The sequence below is a fragment of the Heloderma suspectum genome, chromosome 4, assembly GCF_057233095.1.
Source record: "Heloderma suspectum isolate Gila_16-S chromosome 4, 16-S_ref, whole genome shotgun sequence".
Taxonomy (NCBI): Eukaryota; Metazoa; Chordata; class Lepidosauria; order Squamata; family Helodermatidae; genus Heloderma; species Heloderma suspectum.
In genome coordinates, this window is record NC_139461.1 from 273,235,774 (window position 1) to 273,258,785 (window position 23,012).

The 23,012-nt window shown below is 45.3% G+C and overlaps 1 protein-coding gene across 5 annotated transcripts in view; it reads right to left on the reverse strand.

Annotated features, from left to right (window-relative positions):
• EPB41L1 (erythrocyte membrane protein band 4.1 like 1) overlaps nt 1-23,012 on the reverse strand; it is a 223,490-nt gene that overhangs the window by 95,574 nt on the left and 104,904 nt on the right. The window contains exon 1 of one of the 5 annotated variants that reach the window (XM_084853917.1): nt 14,613-14,787. The exons of 2 other annotated variants lie outside the window; for them this stretch is intronic. The gene's annotated coding sequence lies outside the window, so the exon portion shown is untranslated. Of the gene's footprint in view, nt 1-14,612; nt 14,788-23,012 lie in introns of those variants that run through there. 2 more of the 5 variants (XM_084853915.1, XM_084853910.1) reach the window with 2 other exon arrangements.

Here is a 23,012-nt window from a genome sequence, read left to right on the forward strand (position 1 = left end):
GCTAAACTCACACTTAGTCCACACTTCCCTGTAAATCGGTCTTCAACTTTATTGATAACAGATCTTGAACAGCAAACAGCTAATAAATGCAGAGGATCAATACTTAACTGTATAAGACAGATAAATGGATGCTGAAGCAGCTTGAGATAAAATAAACAGTGTGGGTGAAGTGAAAAGACAATGCAAAGCCCGGCCTTCCAGGCTGCAATTCAGGACCACAGCAGACCTGAGAGAGGGTTTGCATCTACTGAGGATGTACTAGCCCAAACAGGATTAGAAGTTCCTCCTAGGAACAACCAATCAAGGCATGACAGCAGATACTAAGGCCTCATCAGTTACTGATAGATCTATAAAGGACAAACTACATCAATTCTAAATGCAAAGACTAGAGGTCAATATCACAAATAACACAATGCCCAGTTGGGGCAGAACAGATCTAATGCAGCCTTCAAGCCTGTTGTAGAGAAGAGCATGTATACCTGGCCACACTTGCACTGCATTTCTTACCATGTTAAGCAAGACTTAAGACTGACAGAATTTGCTCCATGCAGCCCCGGTTTCTTTTCACATTGTCAAGGAAAGCTAGGAGTTGAAACAAGCAAGGGTTAATTTCCCACAACCAATTTCATCTTCCCAAGGCTCAGGGTGCCTCTAAGCGGAGGTCCCCCCTCCCCTGATTGAGAAAGAACAGCCAACCTCTCTCCCCCTCAACCCATCTGTCTGCCTAGGCTGTGCAAGCCGCTTTCATCTCTGTCCATCCCACGTCCCCAAGCATCGAGCCCAGTCTGCTCTGTGGTGCTTGGGCTCTCTCCCATTCCTTCCAGCTCTTGCCACAATCAACGTCTTTCATTAATAATGAGTGTCTGGTTTTTATCAGCTCCAGTCACCCAGGCTTAGCCCATGGTACACTAAAGAGAGTCAGCCATCGGCAGCTGGCAGGCCCTGGTGAGACAAGGAATTGCAAAACACTGACAAACAACCCTCCTCACAGCTCTCTCTGCCCGCACAGATCAGGGTGCGGAGAGCTACACTGAGTTTGGTTCTTTGCGGCTTTCTTATCCGTGTTACAATAATGGCCTTGTAGGCCTCTTCCAACCCTACTATTCTATGAAACCATTTGCCTAAAAGTGGATGAAGGCTACAGAAATTAAAACAAAAAGGAGTCTTGAGGCACCTGTGAATGCTCATGCCACCATAAATTTAGACTTTAACAAGAACTGTATTGTGGCACGAGCTGCCATAGGCCCTTGACTTTTGTTAGTTTTCAAGGAGCCATAAACTCGTATTTTTACTGCAACAGACTAAAATGGCTACTCTTGTAGATCACGGGAGCAATCCTATAGTTCCTGGCAGAGCATCCCAGCGACCAAAGGATTGCTCATAAAATCCTTCTGAGGTTGGAGACAGTGCTCCAACCTTGGAAGGGGGAATCGGAGATCCAACCCCGTCCCCTGACCCCTCGCAGCCAGCGTGGAGGGAACGGCACTGATTGCCTCTCCAAGGTCAGAAACTCAACCTCAGACAGGGGGGAAAGGGGGCGTTCCAGTGGGTGGGGAGAGGAGGAGACTGGAGAGGCCGGGATACAAGTTATCCTGAGCCTCTTCCAACCTCCTTCCCTCTCCCTCCAAAGCACCCTCGCTACAAGGCAGAAGGACTGGGAAGTGATGATCGCTCCTCCTATCCTGCATTGGATGATTGGATGCCTCCACGTTCAGGGGCTTCCTGTCACCAAGGGCACAATCAATAGTATTGTGCCCTAAAAGTCTGTATGAGGGAGGAATGCACTACCCGCCATTTAAGTTCTAGAGTATCTTGGCATAGTCAGTGCTGCAACTCTATAGCCACTTAGTCAGGAAAGTGAGGATAGTGTCATTTATACGGTTTAGTTACTAGGTAGCACTGGACTTGGTCGTTTTTGGATGGAGTCAGCAATTCTTATCAGCTCATGATCCATGACTAGGAGTTCCCCAAAAGGAGTTTTTGGTTTTGCACTGTGAGTTTACAAAGCCTCTAAATAATTTCAGAGCCCGATCCTAGGGTCTCCAACGTGGTGCCCATGAGCATCAATGTGCCTGCAGAAATCTCTTTTGGTGTTCACCAGGCTCCCTGCCCCTCCCAATTTCTATTTTATTTCTTAAGATTTTTTAAATTAAAACATTTTTTTAAACTGGGAGTCTGGCTTGATGCAAAGCAAAGTGCTGCCACCAGTGCCATCTTTTTTTGTGTTTGGGAGCTCAGGGCCTGCCTTGTACTTCGGTTCTTGGACAAGTTACTTTTCTTTAAGTCTCACCAATTTGCTGGAATGAATCACCATGCCCTCTATGACAGCTATTTTATAAATGGGCAACCCCCCCTATTTATTTATAGCATTTTTACCCTGCTCTTCAATCAAAAAAGGCTTCCAGTTATTAATAAGACAGTCCCTGCCCTCATGTTTGCAATCTAAAAGGAAAAGGGATTGGGAGGGAGAAGGAAAAAAACCAAAACTTAGGCACCAGTTCATGAGTGAACCCATGACACACTCAACATTCCAAACGTGCCCATGAACCCCCAAAAGGTTGGGGACCCTTGGTAGCCTGATGCATTTCTGCCCCACTATATATACACAGGGCTAGTGGAGCAAGGTTTAGCGTGGATACCATGCCCTTTGGTGACTAAGAATTTGTGCCCCTAAAAATATGGCAAAGCAAGCAAGATCCTGCTCAGATTTATGCCTCAATCTGTGTGTGTTGCAAAGAAACCTCTCCTGGCTTCAGTTTTCTTGGACAGAAATGGCATCAAAGGGCAACTTTTTATTTCCAGATGGGGAGATTAAAATGGATAGAAATCATGGTATCATCATGACAATGCCTGTATTCCAATTAGCTAGATTTTAAAGAACTCTCTTGACTTGGTTTGCTCAAAAAGACACAGATTAGTATAAGCTTTTGTTTTTCTTATAGCCTCTCTTCACACCTCAGTTTTCCCCCTCATGCCCCGGATCAGCCCTATGGCAATAAGAGGAGCCAATAAATCCCTGCACACAATACCATTGCATCTTCAGTGTTTCAAAACAGAACATCAGTTGACATCCCTGAGAACTGTGTTAGTATTGACACGGCTCATCAGAAGGACAGTTTACATTAGTAAACAGCATGCCATAGCAACAACCACAGCAGCATAAGAGCTGTCTTAGGTAGTTTTATACTGCCTCCTGGCCTGTGGAAGTGAACAACTGCTTAGAGTATCAAAAACAAGCAGGGCAGGGGCTTTCCTCAATTTTCAATTAGAACTAAAGGGTCCAACATTAGGATGTCCTCTTAATTGCATTTGGACATGGCTTGAGCTAGGTCAGAAAGGACACGGTAGGACAGAGCAGCAGAACGGTGCCTTCTAATTATACAACAAAACTATTTTGAAGACAAATTACATGGGAATGTTTGATAGGGACTTATCTCCCCCACCCCTGCTGAAACATCACTGCACATTGTTCCCGGTTCACACATGGGCTGTTAATCATAGGTTGTTGCAAGCAGTTGGGAGCAAGCCAGTGAGCAAGGATGCTGGCTGTCTTTCATTCACCTGCTTCCGCTTTGCTAAATAACTCAGGAACACCCTGTTCCTGGGGTGTTTGCTCTAACATCCAAACCTGAAACTCTGGGTTGCTGAGAGAGAAACAACTCAAGCGATTTACCCAACAACAAACCATGTGTTGTTTCTTCCTCAATAACCCAGAGTTCCGGGTTTGGACATCATGGCGAACAACCTGGGTTCCTGGGTTCTTCAGCAAAATGGAAGCAGGAGAGCAGTTGGGAGCGAGTGCGCTCAAAAACCCATGGTTTGTTAACCTTGGGTTGTTTGATCACGTGAACCAGACTAATGTCTCCACTGACATGAATGATCATGTTGGAATACACATAGATGCATGCACACAGAGAATTGTGAACGCATGCATAAAAATACAGAATGTGTATAATCTTACTCTGCAAATTACTATTTTTTCGCAAAACACTGCCTTCCCCTGGATTCTAATTCCCTAGTGACAACTGCAGAGTTTGGACATCGTTCTGTGTAGTTGCTGTTTTCTTCTGCATCTTTTCACCTTCAGAAACTTGTCCTTATATTCCATGAGTCTATCCAGAATAGATCATGAAAGATCAAGGAACCAGTTTCATTAATTAGCAAGGGTAGCTGCGCTCTTTCAGGGTAAACTCTTTCAGCTATATATTTCCAATGACATCTGCCATGAATGCTCTAGGTGCCCTGAGCCGCTACTTCTCAGCTTCACCCCCGCCCCCCATCTGCAGTATAAAAGATACTAATACTGACTTACTTTACAGGATTGTTATAAAGATTACAACTAGATAATGCACATGAAGCACTCTGAACACTGGAACGCTTTATATGAGCCTTCCTGAACCTGCTGCTTTCCAGTGCTTTTCTTGGAGTTGCTACTAATGCGTTCCATTGCAGGTGAAGAAAACTGTGCCTCTCATATTCCAGGGGCTCCTCACAATGCTATTGTGCTACATTATGTAAGCAACTATAGTAGTATTGCTGCAGAGATAGTGCCATTAGTGTACTTACACATTCTTTGAGGCCATGCTGGCTGGGATGTGTTGGACTACAACTCCCACCATCCCCAGCTATGATTCAGATTATGGTGACTGCAGTCCAACATCCTTGCAGGGCACCAGGCTGGGGAAGGCTGTTTTAGGCAGACAAGAAATACAGAGCAAGAGAGTTTGCCCTCCCTGGATGAGCAGCCAAATTAGGCTGTAAAACTTTGTTGAAATAAATCACACACTTGCTTGATTTATGCATTCATGTGGCTTATGCCTACAAGATAGATAGCAAAAGCCAGAGTGTCAGAAATCTCTGAAGAAAAGTGTCCTTTGCAGCTTCTGAAGCAACACTCTCTCCAAATGCAGATCCCTACAGCTCTCTCTAATTAAAAACTCTTAGTTGATCATGAGTGCTAATTGGTTCCTTGATTGATTAAATTTGCACATGAATAAAAACAATATGGAAGGGAAGAAAACACTTTCTTTGTTTTTAGATGATGGATTAGTAAGTGTAGCAGGCAACCTATCCTCCTGTATATGAGAGGAGAAATGCCTCTTCTAAGATGGTGCTAGGTGGTCACTTTTGGATCACCCAAAAAGAGAAAATGCATCATAAAAAAGAGAATGAAAGAGGACAGTGATTTGCATAAATTTTCAATATGCTAATTTATATGTATAGATGCAAATTTAGAAATTATTATTATAATTTTAATAGAAATACAGTACATATCAGCATCGTGTGGAAGACTATGACCCGGTAACATCTATACCTGCCTGTTCAGTCTGCAGCCCGGATGCTAACTGTTGATGGGCAACAATTCTTATGGTTCTTTATCTTTAACTGGAATTGAACTGCCTTTCAAACAGAGGACACCTTCAAATAAAGACCAATCCTCTGGCAGCCCTTGATATAGAGGGCAGTCCTCTGTAGAAGAGGACACCTGGCCACCCTAGGTGCCCACCACCCAGTTTATGTAAGTACTTGTACTTAAAATAATTCACACTTCTTAAAACAATGTCAGCTAAATAATCAGGGGCAACTTTTAAGTCATCTTCTAGAGGGGTAACCTTGTTGGTGTAACGCAGCAAAAACAACAAGAAGTCTTGTGGCACCTTAAAGGCTAACATTTTTTTCCTGGCATAAACTTTTGTGGAAGTAGGCTATAGTCCACAAAAACTTATACTAGAAATAAATGGTTGTCTTTGAGGCAGCCTAAGCCAAGCTGCTGCCCTTCAGATGTGTTGGACTACAGCCCCCATCAACAGCTGGGGCTGAACACATCTGGAGGGCACCAGCTTGGGTAAGCTGCTTTTAAGGTGCCACAAGAAAGCCATCCGAGGTCCCCCCAACAAAGTCTGAGGGGCCACAGGATGCAGCTGTTCTCCTTGTTAGAGGCAGGAGGCAGAGCTCCGATCTTGGTGGTGGAGATTTGACTGTGGATCTTCCCACAAGTCCCTTCCACTCAGTTGCCTCTTCCAAGGTCATGACTTCAACTTTGGAAAGGAACGAAATGGGTGCTGGGGGTGGGCCAGGGAGGAGAGGGGAGAGGCCAAGGATCTGCGGGCTCCCATTCTGCCTCCATCAGGGGGAAAAAAAGAGATGGTCACGGAGGCCCGACTAATCCAAAAAGCTATTTTGGAGGTTGGAGACGCAAAAGTAGCCTGGGTCGCTCCTCCTGCCCAGCCGACAACCGCTTGCCGGGCTTAGGATGGGCAGAGGGTTCTAGTGTCAGAGCCCTCTGTCCATTGGGCATCTACCCATAGGACTGTTCTCAGAGACTCTTTGTTGTTTTAAAATCAAACTGATTCACTAAATAAATCCAGTCAGGCCAAATTACAACCAGCCAGGTGGGAATCCTAAGAACACCTGCTATAGAGTTGCTAAATGGAAAATCTGTAACAAAGAGTTAGGCTGCTATCCTAAACACACTTACCTTTAAGTAAACCATACTGAATACAGTGGGAATTACTTCTGCGTAAACACACATAGGATTCTACTGTTAAATACAAGTGCAGCTCTGAAAACAATAACAAAGCAAATTCTTCTATGATCATTTTCTTTCAGCTTCCCATCCTTTTCAGGTACTAGCAATGTGACACATTAAAAAATGGTAAATGTTGGTAACTTTATAAGATGGCAGGTAATACCTGAAAACTAGCTGCCTTTTTACCTCAGGAAGAATCCTCTGTACCTTCAGTACTTTTGTAGTCTTTCAAAAGAAATTGGTCCAATAAAAAGGTATAATTTTCCCTGTTTTGTATCTCTAATTCTTTAGGACAAACTCCAGAAAGCTATCAATATATATATTATGAAAATTAGCATGTTTCCAGAGGTATTGCTGGGGATAAGGAAAACTGCCCAAACTAACTTTCTTATGCTTATTTTGCATGTCGTTCATTTTCCTTGGATCCTAATGATAATTCCTGGCATTTATATTTTATTTTACACACATTCGTAATTCTTACAACAGTTCTGTATGGTAGGCTGCTTTTATTATGTCCATATTACAGACTGGTATACCTGAGGCTGCTGGAGAATGGCTTGTCTAAGGCTTGCCCATGGTTGAGGCAAGGTTTGAATTGGGGATATCACAGCTTGCACTCTTAGGGTGCAATTTTATGCAACTTTACACAGAAAAAAGTCCTACAACTCCCAGCATTCCTCAGCCAGCATTGCTGGCTGGCGAATGCTGGGAGTGGTAGGACCTTTTTTCTGTCTACACAAGGACATAGGATTGCACCCTTGGTCACGACACAACACCCTTCAGTATCACACTACTATAGGAGAAACATAAAAAATTGCTCCAGATGAAGTGACAGCTGCTGTATCTTACTGCATTTTTCACCAGTACTGTTTTATGGCAGAATGCCTCGTAGCAGCACTCCTAAGTTGAAGTTGTTTTACTGCAGTTTTTGCAGCAAGTACTTTCAGGCAGCAATAAGTTGCTGCATCATCATTTCAGCCACAAAGGAGTTCTTAGCTAGGCTCAATGACAAGCAGAAAGATAGTCTAACAGCATAAGCCTGTGCATATTTTCTCAGAAGTCATATTTTCTCCGTTCAATGAAGCTTACTTAGGAGTAAGGGACTGTAGAATTGTGGCTTGTTTCTAAGTTTACTGCACTGGTATTTGAGTGTGTGTGCCTTGCATCTTGCAGGGTGTTTTCAAATTAATAAATAATTCCTGGTTAAGCACAGGACACCCTCAGATTGTTCTTCTGTTCTCACAACACACACAGTATCATCAGCACAATTGCACCTCCTTTCTCACAGATACAAAATGGAGTGCATGCCACTCAAGAGGGGACCTTGCATTCAGAAGCTTGCCTTTTTAAAATTACATTTGTATACCGCCCAATACCGTTAAGATCTCAGGGCAGCCTTGCCCACTGAATGTCCCACTGAGTTTCCTGTGGTAACATTCCATGGCCATTGTTCAGCGTGCATTAAAAAGAGAATGTCCTTGGGTCCTAGGAGGGCTGGACAGTTAATTCACAAAAGGCTTCCTCTGCACTTCCAATTTAGTCCACTGCCTGCTTGCTTCTCCCCCAACCCACTGAGATGCAGGAAGGTGTCATGCTGGGATGAATATGATCCAAAGCACCGCTCTCCATCAGCGCTGCCATCTCCCCAGTGGCAACCATGCCACTGGGGAATTCTTATGGCAGTCTGCCCTACTGCTCCTCCCACATATATCCACAGACCACTTTGCCCTAAGGCACAGCCGACCTGTTGCCTTTTCTGCCTGAGCTATGAGCTTTCGGAAGAAGGGTTAGGACTGCACAGATTTGAAAAATAAATTAGACAGCTAACACTGGCAGGATAGAGAGGAAGAAAGGACTGGAGATGTACTGGGCCAGACAATAAGCCCTCCATGATAACAAGAGACCCAAAGTCCACATTCCTCCTGCTGCATCCAACTGAACCTGACAGATGCACACTGGGCTTAGATGGCTTTGCAAAAACTAAACGAAAAAAGCAATGAGTAGTGGCAAGCACGGTCTAGGACCGACACTGGCGTGGGCACGTTCTGAGGCCCAGTGACAAAGGCTGCATTCAGGTCCACAGCACCACTGCAGACTGCCAGACTGAAGAAGTCAACAATTCTGCTCAAGGAAATGAACAAGGTACTGTCTCTTCCTTCTCCTGCGGCCCTGAATATGTATCTTAACAAGCCTTTTCAGTGCAGAGAACCTGCACAAGGAAAGCTTTCAGCTCAGAGAACCTGCTGCAGACACAGCCTTGGCCCGCTGAAAGTAAAGTGGCCAGAGCTGAAAGAGGACGGGGGCTCCTGCTGCTTTAATAGCTGTGTAGAAGAAGGAATTTCGGCAGATGTGGCTTGTCATGAAAAATTCCCTTTCCTACACAACTGTAAAAGATGCAGGAGCCTTGTTCTGTTTTGCCTCTGGCCACCGTAGGCAAAAAAGCCAAAAAGCCCTGCAGGCTCCAGCTTTGAGATACAGGCTGCCCTCTCACCGGCTGGCAAATATAAACTGGATTACGTTCACAGCGGTTTTGCAGAAGTTGCTGAGTTCACACTGCTGTGACAGGCAGATAAATCCTATTACTTGAATACACAGATTGGCAGGGCGGGGCTAAGCCTTCCTTCACCTCTGAAGGAATCATTTGGGATAGAGGGAAGTGGTGGAAGGAGGAGGACAGTGGGGGTGGTCCCCAATGTGACCACACACACACACACACACACACAGAAACTGCTGCAGTTGCCAGTCCCAAACCTAAGTATGATAATGCTATTGAGAGGGAGAGGTTTCTGGGCTGGCCGTGCAGCTCCGGAGCAGAACTGCAGCAGGAGAGAGTTGGGTGCCAGAAGCACAGCAAGCAGCAGAGTCATCCCAGACCATGAATGCTGCCACTACAGCACTGTAGACTGGTGTGAGAGGACTGGGGCAGGATGGGGACGGAGAGGCGGCTGTGCAGCCAGCTTCCAAACTGACCAATACAGTAGGCAAGGGGTTTCCCCTTCCTTCCCTGCCGTGTGCTCTGTCCCCCTGTTATTTGAAGACCGAACGAGGGGGTGAAATTGGTCTCTCTTCTGTCAGTCTCCACACACAGGCACATAGACTTGTCACTGCCAGAGCTTTTAAGTGTTTCTAACATTCTGCTCCTACAAGAGTGCTTTGCACATGTTCAGGCCTTGTTGAGAGAGTTTTCAGCAGGGGGTGGGGGTGGGTTGTTTCCTTTAACGAATTTCTTTTCTGCAGGCCTGGGGAGTACCCCAAGTATGAAGAACCCTCTTCCTTGTCTGTGGATGGCCCCAGTTCTCTGCCCTACTGGTTGGCCTAGGAGCCTGCAATTACAGTGAACAAGTGAGATCTGCTACTAAACATTGCAGCACAGAGTGCTCCTATTCAGGGTTCCAGCTAGCCATACCTCTTCCAGGGTATTCCGTTCCATTCCCCCTCCCTTCCAGTTTACCACCCACCCTCCATCACTAAGTCTGCATTCAATGCCCACTGAGCATGCCCAGTCCTCATTGGGCTGTTTTGGGGTTCCCCTTTTTAGGGTTCCCCCTCCCCCCACTAAAATGTGTTTTTGTATTTATGGAAACCTTGCACTTTCCCCAAGCCTATTGATACCTCCCTCTTATGCATGAATGGTGCCTTTCTGCTAGATAAGGATCCACACTTGGATAATGAGTTTGCTGTTAGTATGTAGGATACTTACTACTACTGGACTAGACTGGAGTCAAGACCCTGGAGCTCCTCTTTTCCATGCAGAGATACTCTGTACATCTCAACCACCTTTTCACTTGGAAGGTCAGCTCCTAGCCGAGCGTGTACATAAAATTACTAGTTCCCTGTGCTGTGAAGACTATTCTGGTCCTTGCTTATTTCAAAGAGAAGAATTCCATTCTGAGCCTTACTATACTGTTCCCACCTGGCCCAGATGGGAAAGGCCAGTTAGCAAGATCCTTGCTCTGTTAATAGTGGAAACACCTCCCCGCCCCCGCCTTCAAATAAAGAAACTTCAGACTATCAAGTACCCTAAGCCAGGAGTTGCCAGAAAGTAGATCTCCAGATGTTCTGGATTTCAGCTCCCTGCATACAAGACCATTGGCTATGCTGGCAGAGGCTTCTGGGAGTTGAAGTCCCAAACATCTGGAAATCTACCTTCTGCCCTCCCCTTCCTTATGCCAATGGGCTATGGACATTAGGGACCACAAGACTCAGGAGGACAAGATGGAAGTAAGATCATCTTTCAACAAGACACACTGCAGTCTAGTTCATGATTGGCTGTACTTCAAAGTTTGGATGGAACCCATACAAAGGTTCAATGGGAAATTCCTGACACCTGGCTGAAACTACACAGCTATCCCATGCAAATGCCTTTGCTCCCAGTGAGTGTCCTGCTTGGTTTCTGGACAAGGCACTGCTCCTAGGATCTGTCTTGTTCCTGTCAGTTGTAGCTTCTAGCCATGGCTCCACCTCTACGTGACAAGTGAATACTGATTCTGATCCATGACAACAGTGCTTTTGAATTCTGACCATGAGACCTTGGATATACTTCGAAACCCTCACAGCCTGACCTCTGTTACCATGAGTGAAAAATTCGGTCAACTCCAGAAAGCAGAGAGAGTGACTAAGATCACTTTCTATCCTTTGCCCCATTTCCGGTGTTATGCCATAACAAGCCCACAGTTGCGATGCAGAAAGATGGATGAGTCATCTTCTGCAGCCAAACTAGAGGAGATGGCAAGAGACCTGTGATTACTATTTTTTATCCTGCAGGACAAATTACAGCTAGGGGTGTGGGTGGGTGTCAAGCAGGAAAATGGTGAGGGGAAAAGTGTAAACCCCACCTCCATTATTGTAGGCACAATACAAATCACACGCACATACCCAACATGCAATTTTAACCTTTTTTTTTTTTTTAATGCCAGTGATCCAGTCATGGGCCTCCCTCCATCTCATCTAGTTTGTTACCTTGACGTCCACAGTTGTCCCAGTTGAACCACCATTTTATTTAGTGATATTCTTAGGCAAGGGTGGGCAAAAGGTAGATTTCCAGATGTTTGGGACTTCAACTCCCAGAAGCCCCTGCCAGCATGGTCAGGAATGCTGGGAACTGAAGTCAAAAACATCTGGAGAGTTACTTTCTGCCCACCCTTGCTTTAGATAACTAATCGACCTTGGTCAGTGAAGCAAGCGAACAAAAACATTTTCAACACCCAACACAGGAAAGATGGAAGATATCTAAATATAGTTAAACAGCAGGGTGCTGCTCTCCTGGTTTAGAAAATGTGCTAATTCCACTGGTTCAGAAAACATTAAAAAGAAACCTAAATAGGGCACAAACTGGGTCCTGTGACCTGATGTAAAATTTGCTGCCTCTGCTTAAACATTCAAATTACGAGAGCCATACCCTGCCCTGTGTTTGGCTGCTTGTACAATGGGGCTATCCATCTGTAAATTAATTGATAGCACCAGCAGCTTTGCATGCCTGAACTTTGTACAACAGAAAGCAAACATACCACACTCTTTGCTACGAATAAATGTTTGGAAATGCAGGAAGACAGCACTTCGGAGAAGAAAGTTAAGGGAGAGCTTTCATTTTCTAGGCCCGACATATACATACAGAACATGATGATCCCCAAGCCAATGTTACAAAAGTCTCAACATGCTGGAATTTACTTGTGCTGGGCATTGCCAGAATTTTAACTGGTCCTGCTCTTGTTCCTGACATATAGCAATAAAGCAGATGAATTTTTTTCTGACACCGGCTAAAATTCTGTGTGTCGATCTGCTGTTAAAAGGCCTAAGTTGGCAACATTATTTGGGCCAGACCCCCCATTGGTAAAGCCTGGTTTTGTTCCATCAAATACAATTTTATATTTGTGAAGATGCCAGATCTGAGTCTTTAACTGCTTTTCCTTTCCTATCCATTTCTATTTTCTCCTTTTTTCTCTCCTGTATCTGAATTTCTGCTTGCCCCAGGTACTCCTTCAGAAAACCACCCCCCATGTAAATTAACCTTCCACTGTAAATCCTCCGTCTTCTACCCCTCTTCCTTGGAGCCTGTGGATCAGTGTTGAACAGAGTATATGCTCATGTTTCAGCCCAGATGCCAAAATCAATACTTTCAATGGGTATGAAAAATACACCTTACCCCCAAAGTCCCCTTGAAGCAACCGTCTCATACTTCTCTCTATTCCTGGGATGAAGCTATCTCAGACTGCTGGAACTTATGCGAACTCTCCTTAGAAGAACCCACTGTGTATCAACATTGGCTCAACAGTTTTGGGGTGCCATGTTGCAAGAGGATAGGAAAGATGGAAGCTGCAGCTTCCCCACTCATCCTTCCTCACCCGCCCTCCATTCCCACCTGCTCTGGGGGTAACACAGGAGTCTTGTTTGTTCCAGCAGGCAGAAGAGGAAGGTGGGTGAAGGAATTGAGGGAGAGGTAGGTTGGGAAAAGGTTGGTTGTTCATTCTTCTTCATAGCTGAGGGACTGTTAAAAAGGGATAGGCACAATCTCTACGTTACAACCAGGCAACCCCTGTGAGAGCCTTATGCTAAACGCTATTAGGCAACTTCATGCTTCTTTAACAGAGTGACTTGGCTGTAGAGGAAGACTGGGCTCCTGTGCCTTCAGAAGTGAACAGTCTGACAGGCGCGCTTGTCATGGAGGCCTAAGGAAAAACTGCACCTCCCTCTTCCACACAACTTTAAAAAGATATAGGATCCCAGTCCTCACTTGTGCCTGGTCAGCTTGTCTCTGACTAATATGCTTCTCACTCTCTCCAACAGGACACAGAAAGCTTATAATACAGGCACAGAGGCAGGCAGGCAGGCAGGCACCTTTCCCTTGACTTACTCATCCTTTTTTAAAGATTGTGCCTGGTCATGCTACTTGTGCCCCGTGACTGGGGCTAAATTTGTGTCTTAAAGGACTGCGTGGCAGAAAGAGATTTTGCAGATGTGTGCTCTCTTCTGCCACGATGTTGCACAGAGGAGACAAACTACAAAAGCCACCATCGACCCCTCCCCACCCCCCACTTCCCACCAGGCAATTATTAAAATCACAAGACCTTTCAGTGTGAGGTATTGGCAATCCTCCCTAAAAGAAGTCTAAATTGTGACACTGCCGAGAATAGAAACAGTGTTCTGAGCCATTTCAAATGAATGCAGGCTGAGAAGACTCCATAGGGCAGTCTTCCTCAACCTGGTGCCCACCAGATGTGTTGGACTACTCTCTGGCGGTGCTGGTTGGGGACGATGGGAGTTGTAGCCTAACGTATCTGAAGGGCATCAGGTTGGAGTAGGCTGTGAGAGGCCCTCTTCTCGCTAATGCGCTTTCAGATACTCACAACACAGCAGTGGCCCCAGCCCCACTGTAGCCCTACTCTACAGTGTATGAAGCATCATAGTTAATCCAGCTCTACTGTGTGTGAAATAACTCCTCCTGAATAGCCTAGCTTTCCAAGATAACATTTCTTAAGGGGAGGAGCCATGCTCGAATCCTGTGCAAAAATGTAGGTGCTCCTTAATGGAATCCACAACCCTATGTCCTGATTTTAGTCACATCTTCACCCCCTCTAGACTTCTAGGAACAGTAGTTAAGAGGAACACAACCTCTTCCCCAGCCCCACCTGTAATCTGGACACAAGGCAGGGGGGAGAGCTGCAAAACTCTGCTCAACGTGCACCCTATCCTGTCATTTCCAGAATATAGCACAGCATTTCATCAATGCCACTGGCCATAAGGAACCACGCAGGACTAGAGACAGGTTGCAGCATCCCTTTCTAAAAAACCTGTATGCAATAAGCAGAAATGCAGGTCTTCCCCTTCTCTGTCTCTTTCGCAGCAAAGGCTTGAGCAACTGCATTACACCGGCTCAAGGTTACGATGGTGCGGGGGCTCTCTGGGGAACTTCAAGCCCAGATGTGTCGCTGTCTAGACGGGGAGGCTCTTGCCTGGACACCAAACGACTAGGTTGAGAAACCTCTGGAGAAAGCCTGTGTTACTACAAAAACAAAGACTCCAGTATTCCCCCTTCCTTCCCTCTCCCCCACCACCACCCCTCCCTGCCTAGCTGAGCCAGTCCTACCTTTGCAAACGCTCCCCATCTCTGCTCTGTCACTGCTCTCGACCGGGCTGGTGCTGTGTGTGCAACGCACTCCTTTCTGCAGAGCAACCTCTTCCCTAACTTTAACACCCCCACGCATTGATTGATGCATACTGCAGTCGCTGCAAACCTCACAGTCCACAGCTGCCAGTAGAAGAGAGTCTGGGATCCCACCCCCGCCGCACTGCCAGGCCAGAGCCTCAGTGACGGTGATGCCTCCCTCCCTCCCTCCCTCTCTCCCACCCCTGGGGGATTTCCTTCTTTTAACACAAATTAACAGATGGCTTTAGACTAATAGCAGGAATGCTTGTTAGGCACCCAGCGGTGTTCATTGAGCCTACGATCCACCCCCCTCCTTCAGTCTCCCTAAGCTGTAAACATCTGGCTCATTTCAGGGAGGTCTCCAGGGAACAAATAGCTGCTTGCTCTCCTCCCAACAGCAGGATAGACTGCTGCAAAAACAATGGGGGGAAGGAGCCTGGGAGTTTCCTTACCAGGCCTCTAATATAGGGGACATTTGGCAACTGGAGAAACTGTCTTGGGCACCACCACAAAATGGGCATGTTGATGATGAAAGCATGGGCTTGCAGTCACCCACCATCTTCATTTCTTAAGAATGTCTCTGAGCTCCATGTGTGGCCCAGAGGCATTCATGGGAAAGAAGATGGTAACAGGTAGAGGCCTGCATGCTGGATTGAAGTAATCTCAGCTGCCAGTAAGAAATTTGGGACACAATCCGATGCCTGTTTAGACAGAAAAAAGTCCTACAGTTCCCAGCATGCCCCAACCAGCCATGGCTGGCTGGGGCATGCTGGGAGTTGTAGGACATTTTCTCTCTCTAAGCAGGGATTGGAGGGCACAGTCATGCCCATGGACACCAAGTTGTCTACGTTTGCTCCAACAGGTGTACAACGTCGCCATTAAATCTTGGGGCTTCTCTACATTAAGCAAAAATCCTGCAGCCTTACTGGGGCTTTGCCTTCCACAGACTTTGTGGGTTTACGATTGGCACAATACATGCCCCCCCCCCTTTATTTTTGCTGGTTCTTTCCCATGTTTCATTTATACCGCCAGCAGATGGCACTGCTATATTGTGCAATTTAGATTTATCACCGCATTTTCAGTGATTTATAAAATGGCGGATTCCCGCTTGAAAACGACGGGAGAGGCATCAGGGGTTGACGTCATTGTGAAAAGGACCCATGGGCTTCCGTGAGTAAACCATCATGAGTGCACGATAAATGCCTTGCGTAGAAATGGCCTTGGTTTTAATCTTCACACTCGTCTTGATCTCATTATCCAAAGATGTTTCAGACATCAATGATATGTGCCCCTGACATGTGCCATTACATGTTCCACAAATATATACTGGAGAAGCCCCCTCCCAAAAAGCAAATCAAATGCTACCACATCTGCTTTGTCCCTTACTTAACATTGTCAAATGAGAGGTTTCAAAATTGTAAGTAAATAATTTGGGGGGTTATTCCTCAGATCCTGGTGTTATCCTCCAAATAAGAATCCTGGCTTCTAAATAAAAGATGATCTTCCAATGTGACTCCATGATTCCAAAACACAATGGGTATAGAAAAACAACATCTTATTGTTAGGAGCAGGACAGTAATACATCGTAAGAATGGCCAGCACTATCATGAAGGGAACTGTGTGGTTAAATGAGCTCATCAGCTAAAACTCTCAACCAGCAACATTAGCTCTCAGCAGAGAATGTCAAAGCACTCATCAAAGAAAAGTCTTGTTAACATATGTGGTATGCTCAAGTGTCAAGAGCTGGTCTGACCTGAAACCTGCGGAAGCCTTATCTGAAGAGGCTTGGGACCCAGCAAAAAGCCCCAGCATGCCCAAAACCCCATTAAGCAGGCCAACTTACCTGGTTACTCAGACACCTCGCCCACAGTCCAAGACAAGCACCTACACCAACACCACAATCTGGACTTCCAATAGGTCACTTGCTTCGGCAGCCTTACTGCCAGGTCTGATCTACCACATCTTAGCTCCTGCACTTGATCTTGATTGAATGTATCTCCACTCTGGGGTTGCCTTTACACTGGTGTACTGTTCTGCAGTTCCATATTCTGCACCATTACACCCTTGTTTAGGCTCAATATGAGCAACTGATCTCAGATCAGTAGTATATACAGAGTTAAAGAAATCCCAGAGCATTATATTGCTTGTACTTCAACATATGAATCCTCAAGATAGTGCAGATGTGTAAACTGTGGCATCTTATAGCCTTGCTACTATTACCCATGTCCTAGTACTATCAGGCCTTGATTACTGCTATACATGGGGCTATCCTTAGAAACTACTTTGAAACGTGGGTAGGACTACAGCAATCAATCTAGACTAGCTGGAACATATCCCGCCAGTGTGGAAACATCTTCATTGTCTCCCAATTTGTTTCTGGTTTCAATTCAGGGTGTTGACTATGACCTATAAAGTCCTATGCAGCTTGGGACAAGGGTATCTGAAGTGTTACCTGTGCCTGTATGAACCTGCCTGTTCTTGAACTTAACGTCAGAAGCTCTGCTCCGACTTCAGTGGACAGATGGGTGGCACCTGTGGACAGGACCTTTCCAGTGGTGGCACCCCGGTTGAGCAATGCTCTAGCCAAGGATGCCCCACTAGTGCCTACAGGGATAACTCATGGTCTGGAGAACAGGAAAAAAGCCTCTCATGCATCTTCCTTCTCAAGTTTCTTATTTAGCTTTAACCATAGGTTTGCCATGATACCTGAATCGGCAAAGTATGGTTAGTGCCTGCCTTCAAGAACTCAAACAACAACAACATGGCTTAAAGTGGGTTGCTGATTCTACTTTGAATTGAAGGCAAATACTAGCCACAGTTTGATGATTTGCACATCATGGCAAACTATGGTTCATGCTAACCAGTAAATAGAGAGGAAAGCTGTATGGGAGGGGGAGGAGGGACCACGCAAATCCACAGCTTGTTCTTGATCCTCCGGAACCACAGCTTGGAGAATCAGCTCAACTGAGCCAGTAACAAAAGTAAAGAACAAATTTGAAACAAATCACATTTGTGTGTGCATGCATTTGGTCCCTAGTGATGCAAAAACAACAACAACAACAACAACAAAACGGCAACAGTTGGAATTATTAGAAATTCACACAACTGCAGTCTGCAGTAAGGTACAACACTAGACAATTACGAGTTAGTTACCAAAGTTAACTAGGACCTCCAACTATGTCACATAAAAAGGAGAGCTCTCCATGTGGATTTGGCCAGGAAGGTTGAGAAATAATACTGAGAATTTTTAAAGTGGTTTAGAACATTAAAAAAATGCTTCTTACACAGACATTTCTTAATAAGCCTAATGGTCATCATCACTCAACTCTTTTGGACAAGATATATTTCAAGTGTAACATTTCCAAGTTTACAAATGGAGCAATAACATGTTCGTGTATATAGAAACCTGTATATCAGCGTTCCCCAGCCTGGTGCCCTCAAGATGTGTTGGACTACAACTCCCGTGCTGGCTGGGGACTTGTAGTCCAACAATCTGGAGGGCACCAGGTTGGGAAAGGCTGCCATATATGTTTGAACCGCAGTAAAAAAAATAAACAGCAAATTGCTTCTGTTGTAAAACTCAGCTGTCTGGCAGGCACCTGATTTTGCCAGTAGGTAGGTGTGCTTTCCCTCTGTTAGGGAAACACCAGAATGAGTCTCTTCCTTCTGCTGCCCCACCAAATATTACCTGGGAACCCTTTCAATGTTAGGTTAGCTAGATGGTTATGAAGTAGGAGGGCAGGGAAGTGGCCATTACACAGTCCCCTCACGTAAGTCACATGCGACATTGCTGCAAATACAGCACTTGTAAGTAACTTCATAAATGTGACAATGAGGCTATTTTGCAGTCACTGAATAATGGCCACATAAATAGTGGCTCCAGTAATAAGACAGCATAAGAATGCACTGACAACTTCATGCCGTAGCGAGCATCTAGGAACGGTAGGATGAGGCTGAGTTTTGTTTCTGGTTAACAGTGCTGAGTTAGCGAGTACCACCTCTGGAATGACTGGGAATTTCTTTGCTACACGTGATCTCAGGGTGAAATTCATGTATCCCCCCCACCCCCCACTAAGGAACAGTGTACTGTTAGCTCAAAGAAAAACAGCAGAAATTACACATTCCTTCATGTAATTCTCTTCCTTAATAAAAACCAAGGCTTGAAAGACTGAATCTCTACTGTAGGCATGTTGAACCTTAGGCCCCTGAGCCAAATCTGGCCCTCTGGGATTCCCCAGATGGCCACGGCCCCTTTCCCCCAACCTGTGATCTTTTGGTGGTTTCCCAGCTTTGGTGCAGTTCCCCCCCCCCATTTTTAAAGGTTGAAATTAGTGCTGTGCTGAAAACTTCTCCCACATTTTTTTTTACCATCCTCATTCAATTTGACAGAAGAGAAATTGCTTTCAAAAAGAAATTCAATGGTGAAGAAATTTCAGAGAAATTCTCATGGGTTGGGGTTGGGTTTCTTGGGCTTACCTTGCTTAAGAGGTGGCCGAGGAGTGAGCACAAGTGCCCCGTTTCTCATTGTACAATCATCTCTCTAGCCGACTGTGGTCTCCTCAGCTTCCTACACTTCAATTAAAGCCCAGTTTAAAGCACCATGAGCTAATTCCTCCCATGGGCCTTTTTCAGATCAGGATGTGCGGGCAGCCTGGGAGGCTAGCCATGATTAGGTAAGCTCAAAAAACAGTACAAGAAATGATAAAACACCATGAATGAGGCAGAACAAGGGAAGCCTCTTTCATGGAAGGAGAAAAATTCAGGAAATTGGAAGACAGATTTCGGCAGAGTACTAACTCCATTTCATCCCTGGATCTAGACACAACATTGCCCCCACCTGCATTGCAGTGGATGCAAACTGGGGGCCAGCCTGATGCTTTTGCAGCACAACCCCCACCCAAAAAAACTCCGTACCCCAAAAGAAAGAAGCTGTGCTATATGCCCTGCCAATGGGGAGCCCTACCTGGGAGAAATGGTTCAGAATTTCTCCTCCCCTTGGAGAAATTCAGTGAAGTTGTCGCCCAAATTTCTCTGCTCACAAATAAGGTGGAGAATTTTAAGAGGCCATCTGCACGCCGCTCTAGTTGAAATGTCTTTCCTAAGGCTTCATTATTGACACTAAGAGAGTTAAGCTAAAATATGCCGGTATTTCTGGTATTCTTGGCCCCGCCTCCTTTTGCCTTCAGCCCCACCTGCCAGTGGAATAGGGTATCTGAGAACGTCTTCAAAACTGAATTCAGCCCTCGGAGTGAAAGAGGTTCAACAGCCCTCTTCCACTGGATCTGCTTGAAGCCATATCCTGAGAGAAAAAAGCTTGCATGAAATGCACACTTTTAATTCACAGCAACTTTCAGATCAGTCATGAAAACTAATCCCTTGATGTTCATTCGAGATCAAAAGAACCTGTGGATCACTATTTCAGTATCAGGGATGAATCTAGGCAACAATTGACATTCCTGCAAAGGTTTTTTGGATTAAGCCTACGAGCATGCTCACGTGGCATAGTTTTTCTGGAAGAGTGACTAAACCCCAGCTAAAGAGAAATGCTGTGTATACATTTCCATGGAATTTCTAACAAGCCTGCCAGATCCCCACCCCGACGCTCTAGAGTTAGTACCAATTCAGTGCACACCAATGCTTACAAGTCTCTGTGCAGGCTTTGGCCTACACAGGAAGAATTGGAGTTGGGCCTTCCTGCCTATGGAGTCATCCAGTGGTGTGGTGTTGGCTGGGAAGACCCCAGAGCTGCCATGTAAGTCATGCTTCCCAGAGATCTTGTATGCATCACATATGCCCTACGCAGGCTCTAATGTGTGGGAATGGGATACAGCCTTCAATTCTGCTTCCTCAGAAGGCACTCTGGAAGTGACACCTTTCCAAAGACACCCACCACAATAGAAGAACGGCCCGACGCAAGAGAGGACAAGGAGCCAGCATCTTCACTGGATGTGTAGAAGAGGGAATTTCAGTGGGTACAGCTTTTCTCAAACACAAAGGACAAGCTGCATCTGCTGAACTTCCTTCTTCTATGTGTCAAGATGCACAGGAGGCTTCTTGTTATTTTCAAACCCCTTTGTCTTCAGGAAACTCTCTCCCATCACTTTTCTGCTCTGGAACACTTGAGAGTCTGCAGGGCTGGTGTCAAGAATACGCATGGTTGGGTGCCTGCCAAAGGCCCACACCCCAGTAGGGCCCTACTGAGAAGAGCCCCCTTGAGTTGTTCCTCCTCTTCACCATTGCAACCTGCTTGTTTACCCACCTCTCTCTCTAGCCCAGACAACAGTGGCGGTGGTAAGGAGCAGCAGCAGATGTTACTGCCTACTTTCTTACTGGCTCTCTGCCTGTCAAGCAAGCAGTTGGTAGCAATGCTGAAAAAGAGAAGGAGTAAGGGCAGCTGGTGACAATGGTGATAAGGTAGACTCTCTAAGGGAGGGGCCCACTGAGGATGTCTTGCCCAGGGGCCCTCCAAAACCTGGAGCTGGCCTTGAGTGTCTGTCATAAATTCCCCCTTTCGGCTCCCCCTGCATTGCAGAGGACTCTTGGGAATGTCATAAAGATGCACACACTGTTCATGTGGGATACCAGCCAGGCCTGTTTGGCCTTACAACTGTCTTATGTGAACTGAGAACGTACTCTAGTCTAGAACACAGGTTATCAAACTATGGTCCGTGGCTGGATAGGTCGACACTCACTGTAACTCCAAATACAGAAGCAGGATGGATGCTGAATGTGACCTGAGGCTAAGGCTGATAGCATTGCACCCGACTTCACAGAACTTTGATCACAAAACCAGACACATCCATTGCAAAAGAAAAGGTAAGGCTTTGGTTATTTAAATATGAGTTATGCATGTGCTTTGATCTGAAGAACAAAAAATGTTTACTAAGCGATGTGGGATTATGAGAACCACTACTCTAGAATGCATTCAGCCCTTCCAGAATCTGAACTGGGAGAAAGAGAAAATCCACAGTAGGAGAAAGTTGTCTTTCAAGGAGGTTTGTCTGCTGTTGCTGACATGAAAAGCTTTCGAGCAACCTTAGGATTCCCTGAAATACAGTTTGAAAACCAACAGGAGCAATTGGGAGTTTTCCAGAATTTATTGGAACCAGTTTCAGATTTTGTTGATTTCACTTGCATCCCTTTTCTGGAAATGATCTCTCCTGATTAGTATCCAGGGTGTAAAAGCATAGGCGGAAGGAAGAGTAGTCACTGCTACCACCTTATGTCACATCTTAATGTCCAACTGGACAGCAGTGTTCTCCTAGCAGAGAGACAGTGTTGCCCCAGAAAATCCACTAAAGTAAAATTGTAGCATGCAGGTTTCAGAGGGCTGCTTTAACTCAAGCCTTGATTTGAACCTAACCTATTCATTTCTCCTGGATGTGTGGGAAGCTTGTAATGCTTTGTGAGGCCATATCTCTAAAAAGAGCGATATAAATATATTAAATAACTAAAATAAAGCATTCAGATAACTGGCTGTTTATGTTAATGCTGACAGAGCTGGTATAATGGGAAACATGGTGCAATAAAGTTTCAAGGAACAGGAGTGTTGTTGTAATGTATCACCATGCAACTTAGGCTGCACTCTTATACATATTCACCTGGGAGTAAGTCCTATTAAACTCAATGGAGCTTACTTCTGAGTAGACATATATGGGATTACACTGTCATTTTCTCCAAGTAAACCACAAGTGATTGGGTTTCTGGTGTTGGTAAAATAATTGTACAATTCTTTGCCCAACTGGAGCTCTTAATATTTAAAACAGTGAACGGCCCCCATAGTTAATTTTAAGGCTGATAATGGCCCACCAAAAGTGCCAAGTAATATTCTGGCCAACCTTTTATTTTTGCATGGTCAGCTAATTGAGAACAGCTATGGCTATTTTGTGAAGGACTTGGCAAAACTGCTGTGACACAGGGAAAAGAAACCATGATAGTGCAAGTTGATACTAAAAGCTTTTACCTGACAAATACTGTAGGAATCTCATTACCCTTGAGCTTTTCTCAAGGATAGGAAACCACAGATAGGCAAAGAAAAATCTAGTAAAACGTATGCTACTGAGAATTATGTAGGAACCACAGATCTATGACAATATTGCTTTTTATTTTTAAAAAAACATGAATGTTACTGGAACGAATTTGTGGCCCTTTGCCTCCAGATTCCTATAACCTAGGACTACTATCTGGTTACATTCTTCAAGTAAGTAATCTTATAAAAGGCAATAGCCAGATGGAGCTAAATGCAGCAAGACTCCTTCAGCTGCACATGCTAATTTGCAAAAGCTTAGTACCCATTTATTTAGCAAGCCATCAATGCATCTTGCACTTTCCTGAAAGACA